The 9,406-nt window shown below is 39.2% G+C and overlaps 1 long non-coding RNA gene across 2 annotated transcripts; it reads left to right on the top strand.

Moving 5' to 3' along the window:
• The first annotated feature begins 7,848 nt into the window (after positions 1 to 7,848).
• Positions 7,849 to 8,390, top strand: LOC120425235 (uncharacterized). Of its 2 annotated transcripts, none has more exons than XR_008211762.1 (2): positions 7,849 to 7,990; positions 8,059 to 8,390. It is a non-coding gene; the product is annotated as an uncharacterized LOC120425235 (long non-coding RNA). The 2 variants fall into 2 exon arrangements; XR_005606497.1 differs by having other exon boundaries at positions 7,849 to 7,997.
• The last annotated feature ends 1,016 nt before the right edge of the window (positions 8,391 to 9,406 follow it).

Here is a 9,406-nt window from a genome sequence, read left to right as displayed (position 1 = left end):
AGAGCCGATAATTGAGATGTCAATAATGTTATGCGACCCCTCCTTCTCCTTCCACACTGTCTCTTTATGGTCAAATTGGGCCCCGTCAAGTGTTGCATTCTATAGGAGGGACTGGGAAGGGGGGCCACAACACAACAGATGGATCATAAATTGGTTCGTGAGTTATGGGCCGAGTAAGAGTCCGTTTACAGCGCAATTACCGGCACTTTTCAGAACATCTCCGGAGACTACCTTGGGAAAAGGGAGAGGGTTTCTGCGGGAGTGAACGGTAGACTTTCCGGACAGGACAGTTTATATTGTAAATTTGACATCGATTAAGCGGATGGAATGTTTTCGCAAGATGAATGTGGGTAATTCTCTACCAACTCACACAGCAGTTGCCCCGACCCCTCTTCGATTTGCGTGAAACTTTGTCCTAAGGGGTAACTTTTGTCCCTGATCACGAATCCGAGGTCCGTTTTTTGATATCTCGTGACGGAGGGGTGGTACGACCCCTTCCATTTTTGAACATGCGAAAAAAGAGGTGTTTTTCAATAATTTGCAGTCTGAAACGGTGATGAGATAGAAATTTGGTGCCAAAGGGACGTTTATGTAAAATTAGACGCCCGATTTGATGGCGTACTCAGCATTCCGAAAAAACGTGTTTTTCATCGAAAAAAACACTAAAAAAGTTTTAAAAATTCTCCCATTTTCCGTTACTCGACTGTAAAAATTTTTGGAACATGGCATTTTATGGGAAATTTAATGTACTTTTCGAATCTACATTGACCTAGAAGGGTCATTTTTTCATTTAGAACAAAAATTTTCATTTTGAAATTTCGTGTTTTTTCTAACTCTGCAGGGTTATTTTTTAGAGTGAAACAATGTTCTACAAAGTTGTAGAGCAGACAATTACAAAAATTTTGATATATAGACATAAGGGGTTTGCTTATAAACATCACGAGTTATCGCGATTTTCAAAAGTGGTCGTACTGCCCCTCCGTTACGAGATATCAAAAAACGGACCTCGGATTCGTGATCAGGGACAAAAGTTACCCCTTAGGACAAAGTTTCACGCAAATCGAAGAGGGGTCGGGGCAACTTTTCCCGATTTCGTGTGAGTTGGTAGATAATTACCCATGTGAAATTACCATTTTTGTATTTTTTCCAAGTTTTTTTTCATGTTTTATTTTCACGATTTATTTGTTCGCTGAGTGAGCAGTTCGAGCCACTCGCTGGCTGCTTGCGAGTCTCATTCGCTCATGAATGGCAGCGGGTTGAAATAGAGGAAAAAATCGTGACGTCAGAAATGAACTCAAATCAGACAAAGTTCATTTTGTGAGTGACTTTAACAGTTTGGCCTAGTTTGACAGCTACATTGTCCCCAGTTTTCTGTGGGAGAGAAAAGGATGCGAATACTTTATGAATATCATACCTGTCAAAATTCCTAGCCTCAAAATTTTGACGCGAGTGGCTTTTCTCCTCTATAGGCGACGAATGGATAGGCGATGAGTGAGTGGTTTCTGTTCATTGAACCGAAAATCAGGACCCTTGCCTCGTAATTTGAAAGGCAGAAACTGACGGCACCAAAAGTTTCGTTTTTCACCCGTTTTTTCCCACTGTGCAATGGAAACGAATCTGATCTTCTACAATGGAAAAGTAATCAAATAAGAAACTTGACGTATGGTTTAGAATATTTCAAAATCTGCGGTAAGTTGACGTTTCCATATCAAAGGTAAACAAACGTATATTAACCCAGCAAGTTTTCTAAGTTTATTGTAGATGACGGCCGTAATTTGCGCCCTTTTCTAAATAACTTCTTCATATTACATTACTTAAATGTTCTAAGCTAAGTGATTCTAGATAGGCCATTATTCTAATACTTGCGAATTCAAACGTCATTGAATTTGAAAGCACTCAAATGCCAAAATCAGTTGTCAAATGGATGCTCACTAGGCCGTCCCAAAAAATGAAAAGTTGTCAAATCTTTGGTACTCACCCCTAGAATGATAGATTAAGATGTCAGGAACAATGTTTTCACACAACAAAAAGTTCCAAAAATGGTTTACAACTCGCGCGCGGAGCTTGAATGAAAAAAAAAATGCATTTTTCGAGTATTTTTCAGAAACGCGCGTAACAATAATACTAAAAACATTCAAATTTGGTCGCCTTGGGCTTCAAGTTATAGTTTAATGTCCCCTGAACAAATTCCTGTACAGACATAGTCCATAAAAGCTTGTGATTGGGCACGGCAGGGCATTTTAAGAAGAAAAAAAAATAAAATTTGTATTTTTTAACTAAAAAATTTCAAAAATCAATCCCCAAAACGAGCCAAAGAATTTTGCAGCCAACACTTGTAATAAATTTTACGGGGATCATTTTGCTTTTTTCAATTTTAATTTATGTCCACACAAAGGGAAGATATGTGCATTTTAGTAAACAAAAAGTGACGAATTTTCAAAATTGTTAGTATGTAAGCTGAGCTACCATGATTTCAAACGAGAAGTCATATATTTTGGATATTTTTATTTTGCTCGCTCAAAAACGATATTTGTTAATAACATTTTTACATGAGATTTTCTCACAATGTGACGTAAACGACAAATAATCATAAATCAAAATTGATTTTATTAAAGTTCATTTCTCCAAGCTGTGAACGTGATTCTTTGTTGCCTGTTATTTCGAATGAAACAAATTCATTTATAAAAAAAAAACTTATTTTTTCAAAAATAGTTACCCATTAGAGCATTATTTGTTCATATTGAGAAGATCACAGAGCAGTACTTATATATATGTCGTTTACGTCACATTGTGAGAAAATCCCATGTTTTTTTTTTCATAAAATGTTATTTAAGAGCAAGTTTTTCACCAATGTGTAACAGGTTGTATCGAAGTGCTCCGATTTGGATGAAACTTTCAGCGTTTGTTTATCTATGCATGAGATGAACTCATGCCAAATATGAGACCTCTACGACAAAGGGAAGTGGGGTAAAACGGGCTTTGAAGTTTGAGGTCGAAAAAACATTTAAAATCTTAAAGTTGTTCGCATTTCCGTAAAACTTCTTCAATTCCAACTCTCTTAGATGCATTCAAAAGGTCTTTTGAAACACTTCAAAATGTGCCATAGACATCCAGGATTGGTTTGGTTTTTTCTTATAGCTTTTGCAAATAACTGTTAAAAATGGATTTTTTTAAAACCTTAATATCTTTTTCCAACAGCCTCCAACACTCATACTTCCATAGATCAAAAGAAAGGTAATTTCATGGACTATAAGCCTTCGGAAATAACTTTTTGGCCAATCGCAGTTTTTCTTAATTTTTTTTGATTTTTCTACAACAAACATTTTACAACGTTAGTTTTTGCCCTGTAGGCCGTCATAGCGGCACTTTTCAGTCTCAATTTTGTTATATTCGGTATTCTCGGAAAATTTGAATTGTAAATTTGATTAGAAAAAAAGCCATTTAAAATGATTTAAAATATTTTTTAACATTTTGTCGGATCGGATTAAATCAAACATTTTTTTCCAAAAATGGTTTATTTAATTATTTTTAAAATCAAATTTACAACTACAATACTTCTAACTTACGTAGAATTTTCCGAATATGACAAAATTGAGACCAAAAAGTGCTGCTATGACGGCCTACAGGGCAAAAACTAACGTTGTAAAATGTTTGTTATAGAAAAATCGAATAAAAACTATGAGAAAAACTGCGATTGGCCAAAAATCTATTTCCATAGGCTTATAGTCCTTGAAATTACCTTTCTTTTGACCTATGGAAGTATGAGTGTTGGAGGCTGTTGGAAAAAGATATTAAGGTTTTAAAAAAATCAATTTTTAACAGTTATTTGCAAAAGCTATGAGAAAAAATCAAACCAATCCTGGATGTCTATGGCACATTTTGAAGTGTTTCAAAAGACCTTTCGAATGCATCTAAGAGAGTTTGAATTGAAGAAGTTTTACGGAAATGCGAGCAATTTTAAGATTTTTAATGTTTTTTCAACCTTAAACTTCAAAGCCCGTTCATATTTGGCATGAGTTCATCTCATGCATAGACAAACAAACGCTGAAAGTTTCATCCAAATCGGAGCACCTCGATACGACCTCTAGAATAAACCGAGCAATATTTACAAATACTGCCTCTTAAACCTATAAAAATATCCATAATATATGCCTTCCCGTTTGTAATCATAGTAGCCAATGATTTATGCAGAAAACGCTTACATACTAAGAATTTTGAAAATTTGTCACTTTTTGTTCATTAAAATGCAAATATCTCGGCTAAGCGTGGACATAGATTGAATGTTAAAAAAAAGCAAAATGTTTGCCGTGACATTTCCTATAAGCTACATGCATTAGTTTCGAGCGCAATTTTTTTTGGCTCGTCTTGGGGATTGATTTTTGAAAATTTTAAGCTAAAAAATACAATTTTTTCTCCATAAAACGCCCTGCCCTGCCCAAAAAAAAAACGGCATCGACGTAACACCTTATAATGTGGCCCTCTTAAAACTTGCGGTTTCGTCAACGGATCCACAGGCGTGTATCGTTCTTTTCGCGACAAGTCTCCGCCTCCCGGGTCTGCTAAGTGTGAAGGTATGAGCACGGGGAGAGGGCACCGAATACCTATATTTACACTTAGCATTTTTGCGTCCGCCTCGGGATTCGAACCGGTGACCTCTGGATTGTGAGTCCAGTGCGCGGTCCGATTGATCCACACAGGCAAACCTGCCCAAACACAAGCTTTTATGGACTATGTCTGTACAGGAGTTTGTTCAGAGGACATTAAACTATAACTTGAAGCCCAAGGCGACCAAATTTGAATGACTTTAGTATGATTGTTACTTTTCATTTTTTTGGGACGCCCTAATGATCACATTTGAACTCCATTGCTCGGCAATTTCAGAGCACGACGAATTCGAGAATTGATGTGTAAATTTAAAACCATTGTAACTGTTTTGAGCTATTCAAATAAAAGGCTATTTCTAAACATAATGTAAACATTCCATAGGTTTCCTAAGGAGTTGTGATAAGGTCTAGCTTGTGATGATACACTATCTTCCTTTCACTGAGCAATCGAATCCAGAAAGGAAAAGATCAACAGTTACTCAGCCTGATTAGAAAATGTTAAATTTCCACCCAGCTACACACTTTTCCACCACATTCCAATTTTATTTTTCAGCTTTTCGCTCCAAAGTCAATCCTGTCCCTAAACACACAAACAACACATTCGTCAGCTCTCCACGATGAGTCAGCCCGTAAATCCCAACCAAACTAAACCCGTGAACTGACCCTGGTGGGTGTCCGTCAGTCTGCTGCTGCTGACACGGGAGTTAAGCCGTGGTAGTAAAGCCCCCTTTTCCGAGCACCCTCCCCAACCCAGTTGTCGCCACTTGCCGGGAAAAGCTCGAATTTTCCGCCCATCCAACAAGATGAATGAAAATCTTTTCGCTCGCTCGTTTGCTGGGTGCTCTTTTTTTTCGTTTCGCTGAAGAGTAGAACAATGATAGTCTCCTTTGGCCACCGCCCATATTTCACCCGCTTACTCATCCGAGGCATTAGATTTATGACAGAGGTTAGTTTGCCAGTGCTTTTCTGGCTATTTATTAAATTTCTGGGGTGGTGATGTTGCGGGTTTGGAGGGGGGGGTTTGTTTGTTTGTTTTTGCTTTGTTATTGCTTTAAGGGGGACCTTGAAAATAATTTATCGATCAACCTTGAGAAATTCAAGGGGTATCGGTTTTTTATACAAACATCTCTTTTTTTTGTTTTTTTTTTTTTAAGTTTTAGAGTTCCCCTGACTCAACGTGGCTTCAAAAACATCAAAAAACAAAATAAACTTTGAAAAATAATCAACAATCATATTTTTTTTCCAAAATTAGACATTTTGAATGTCTTCTTAACCCAAAACGATACATCATATTACGAAAGCAGCTTAAAATTAACCTCATTTTCTCTGCTTCAACTGGCCAAATAAAAAACATCCCTCCCCTGAATCCGAAGCCGGGCCAAACGAGCGCGAAAAATAGTCGTTTATCTTCAAATTCGATTATCGAATTTTATGAGCCGTCATTATCTCAATTTTATTGCGAGTTGCGATTTCTCGTCGTCGTCGTCGTCATCGTACTGCGAGCTCGGGTTCATGATGAAGGCTTGGCGTGGCTCTTCCTCCTGATTTTTGCGAACCTAGAGCAGCGGTTCCGATCTGGCCTTTTTTCCCTCCATTTTCATCCCCGTAGCGGATGACACTGCTCGGACCACGGCCACCATCCACAGAGTCCCCGAAACAAGCCAAAACAAGCGCTCCAATAGAACGGAACGGAAGTTGGCTTCTCCAGCCGCCAGGACCACTGGGAATGTGTCTGAGCTTTCGGAGGAGCGTGTTTTGGAGGGACTGTTCCGGGTGGTCATTTTGAAATTCAATAATTGGTTTTAATTTTAGAATTCTATTTAAGCGTTATCCTTAAGACCAGACAAGCATCGGCATTAAAAGCTCTTCTTAACGGCACTGCTTGTTACCCGTTGTAAACGACTTGTTTTGAACATGAATAATAGGGGAAATATATCCATTTTAATCACACTAAGCCGTTCGACCAATTCTCATCACTTTTGCCGTTTCTGCTATTAAATCAACATTTTCAGATGTTTCAACAATGGAGAGTTGCTTGCTCACTTTTATTTGAGCTATTTATTACTTTGGAACAGTCAAAAACACTTTATATAAGCTGTAATTCATGATCAAAGTGCTGATAGGCCGATAATAGAAATAGGCTGAGAAAGGGTATAGTTCCCCTATGTAGAAAATATTGGTCCTTTTGAATACTATATTTTCATGTGACTGTGCTCATAAACTATCAATAGAGCGAATAATTTAGAATTAAGTATTAAAAAATACTTGCTTGTAAAAAATATATAAAATAAAAAAACGCATTAAACTTCACTCCTTTTGACGGTACCCTCTACCTATCCAGCGCTAGAACTACTGGTTGCAAATCATAATTCTGCGGTTGGTCCCCCCTTCCTCCCCCTTTGGCACATGCAAACTGCCCCAGGACAGCACGGGGGGGCACTACAAGTCCGGGGCCAAACGAACCAGCCAACCAGCCAGCATCAGGCCAGGCCCGGGCACATATTCGACTGGCGATGATTTAGGGCTGTTTGCATAAGTGAGTTTATTGCTTTATTACGTACTGATGCTGTTTTATGAGCTTTTCACAGAAAAGGGGTTTCCTTCTTGCTCTTACGGTGTTCTCGTGCCAAAATGTGTTTGGTTCTGCAGTCGGAATGGACCGAGGCCTTGGCGATTCCTGGGAAACAGTGCCGCCGCTTTTGCCGAGTGGGCCTTCATGGAAATTTTGGGAACCGTGCTGAGGGCTCAAGTTTGCGGTAACTGCGAGTACGGTGCACGTTGAAAAGCTTCAATTAATTGATTATTTGATTTCGGTGAAATTGGCTTTCGCTGCGGACAATGTTTTCAAAGCATTCCATTTGGGGCGTGATGAACGCAAACTTGCGGTTTAGTGTTCAAAATGTCACGCCAGCCGTGACATCTTCCGATACTCATTTCAGAACGCACACCCTTACCAAAAATCATGATTTTTTGAGTTCCAAATCCCACTTTTCATACGAATTATTCAGTTCAACCCATATAACCATTTTTATGGTTGTAGTACCTGAACTCAAAAAATCGTATGAAAAGTGGGATTTGGAACTCAAAAAATCATGATTTTTGGTAAGGGTGCATAGAAAATCATAAAAAAATAACTCATAGCAGTGTTGTCAAATTGTTATACTTTATTACAAAAACTACTTACTTGAACCGTCATCCTCGAATCACGAAACGGCTTAAGTCAGGGGGATGACAGATGGTGATTTCAGCCTACCGCACATCATTCGCAATATGGCGGAGACTGTTTGTAAACATCACACAAAACATGCTAGCAGAAAAAAACTGCGAGCGAAACAGTCTTAAAAGTAGTTCGATTATTATCATTCGTGCTTCAGTTTCGAGAGCGTGTAACAAGTTTAGAAGGAAAATAATTTAATGATGATAATATCAATAAAACTTTGGTTTCCTCCCACAGATATAGTAGGCAAAAAGGCAAGCTCCACCGGGACGTCGCTTCCAAGCTGGAATTTCCGGTTCTTGCCCCGTCGTGTACTGTTCAAACTTCCATGGCCCACCGCCACCATGTTCCGCCACGGTTGGAGATGGCCACTATCGCTTCTTCAGATGCCGGCAACTAAAGTAACCCAAATCCAAGCCCAAACCCCTATGGAATCGACGTGCTGCCGAATCTTTCAGTGTCCAGAATATGGCAAACCGACCAGCAACAGCTAGGCCCGGAAGAAGAACAAAATTTGTATATCAAAATAAATGTTGCCCTGTTCTTTCTCCGCTTAGACGTGGGCCGCGGTCAATTCCTTTCCGTGACCCTTGCCTCCTTCGCTAACAACCGTTCCAGAATGAACGTTTTTCTGATGGCATTCTTCTGCCAGTCGTTTCTTGCTCACTTCCGCCACCTTGCAGTTTCACTAATTTATCCGCTGGATCTCCTCCCACTCGGCCTCAATTTGCACGATCGTTTAAAGGACCATACCGGAAAGGACACCAGGGTAAACGCCTCGATCTCTAACTAGATCTTGTCAACCGGAACAGGCGTACTGCTTTTATCTGGATGTAAACGTTTTTGAACAGCTGCATCAACTCAACCTGTTCCTCCTCGATCTGTTAGCATCAATCCGGGACCCGGAACAGCCTACTCTTGGCCGTGCTCAGTCAGCGCGGCTTCCGGTGGTGTACTGGAGCGGGAGGTCGGTGTACTTGGTGCTGCAGTGGGCTTATCAAACATAGCAAGGCCTGCAGACCGGCAGCCGAGTAAATAATAATGCCATAAGCATATTAAAAAAAGTTAGTAATGTTTGTTTCATTGAACAAAATGATTGATGAATTAATTCTAATCACTTTCTATTTCAATTTCCATAAATAGGTACGATTGAAAATTGACATTTTACCCGAATGAAAGACAAGTTGTGCGATAATAGGGTAATTCATTGGTACCAACGGTGACATTTCAAATTGTCAAAGTACCAAAACATGTCAAAGTACCAAAAGGTGAGAGGTAGGCTCTCACTGTATGGAGTTTGACAGGTCGTCTACTCCCTGGCTTAAGTAGTATCACAGAGAACAGATGTAGGGGGACAGGGGGTAATATGCACCCCCTAAGGGAAAACTGTGATTTCTCATCCATAACAGCATTTCTGTGAAAGAATTTCGTTAGATGTTCATACATAAATATAACTTAACGTCATCCAAGTGAAAAAAGTCTTTGAAAACCTCAAAATTGCTTAAAAATAGCAGATTTCTAAGAATATTTTTGAATCATTTCAAACAACCATGCGGGGCAATATGCACCGCAACAATGGGGCAAA

The sequence above is a fragment of the Culex pipiens genome, chromosome 1, assembly GCF_016801865.2.
Source record: "Culex pipiens pallens isolate TS chromosome 1, TS_CPP_V2, whole genome shotgun sequence".
NCBI classification, from domain to species: Eukaryota; Metazoa; Arthropoda; class Insecta; order Diptera; family Culicidae; genus Culex; species Culex pipiens.
This window is presented reverse-complemented; position numbering and strand designations above follow the sequence as displayed.